Source organism: Protobothrops mucrosquamatus, unplaced genomic scaffold, assembly GCF_001527695.2.
Source record: "Protobothrops mucrosquamatus isolate PMUCROS unplaced genomic scaffold, P.Mucros_1.0 scaffold6, whole genome shotgun sequence".
In the NCBI taxonomy this organism is placed as follows: domain Eukaryota; kingdom Metazoa; phylum Chordata; class Lepidosauria; order Squamata; family Viperidae; genus Protobothrops; species Protobothrops mucrosquamatus.
The window spans coordinates 1113376-1114714 of NW_015386393.1; positions in this window are offsets into that span (position 1 = coordinate 1113376).

Consider the following 1339-nt stretch of genomic DNA (forward strand, 5'->3'; position numbering starts at 1 on the left):
ATTTCTTTATTTGGGATCCTGGTTTGGTGGCCATGAAAGCAAGAACCACTATGGTTGTTTTACTCAAAATGCAAGAAATGGCTACAGAGAAGATGATGCCAAATGCAGTTTGTCGCATGAGACATTTCACTTGATCAGGTTGTCCAATGAAAAGAAAACTGCAGAGGAAAGATAGCTGGAGAGCAATGAGAAGAGTACAGGTGAGATTCCTGTTGTTGGCTTTGACTATGGGAGTTTCCCACTCTTTAATGAAGATCCTCAGCACCAAGGCTGAAGTTATAAAAAAGAAGACAGCTACTGTGGCCAAAGTGATTCCCAAAGCTTCTTCATAAGACAAGAAAGTTATGTGTTTTTCAATGCAAAGATTGTGAGATTCATTTGGATATTGATCTTCTGGACATTGGAAACAGTCAACTGCATCTGCAAAAGAAAACATTAAAGGACTGTTTATTGATCAGAGTTTAAGAGCTGCATCGTGGCCTAGTGGTTAAGATGCTCATCTCCCACTTGGGAGGTTGACAATTCAATAGTGGCAGATGTTTGTCTTAGGGTGTAAAGAAAAAATATCTGCTGCCAACTCCACATGGTGTCAGGAAAGGCATCCAGCCAGTAAATGCTCAGTTCCATCTAGTTGCCCTGACTCTACTCCGAATTATGGGACTACAGTCATAATAAGGAAGTTATTTATAACTCAGAGTTGAAATGAGGAAACTTTGGTGCTATCTGAGGTCAGATGTTCTCTTGCAGACATTTCATAATCAAACTTGGTAACATCATCAGTGCTAGTCAATATCATTAATTTTGCACTGATGATATTATCTAATTTGGGTAGTGAAATATCTGCAAGAAAACCACCAACTCAGAGAGCACCAAGGACTCCTCAAAGAAAACGTTGTGGCCCATAGAAGCAATGAAAGCAACTCCATTTGTCCATTTGGACAAAGTTTCATATAAAGAATTACTTTTGCCGGTAGGACAAGGTTGGCAACTTAAATCTTTGGGAGATTTGAAGCAAGAGAATATTGAATACTCATGGTTTTATTATAGTCAACTGTCCATGAGGTGGAGTTTGGTACAAGATGTGAATTTGATCAAACAGATTAGAGACCAATCCCAAGCTCATATAAAAAGAATTTATGTAGTATTGGTTGAATTGGACTCGGAAACAGAATTGGTAAAGGATTGTATGATAAAATGGGCTCAAAATATAGAAGAGCCGATTTCATTGGACACATGGGAGACAATTTGGATTAGAAATGTAAAATTTACTCAAGCACAGAATTTAAGAGAAAATTTTTATAAAATGTTTTATAGGTGGCATTTAGATCCTCAAAAATTG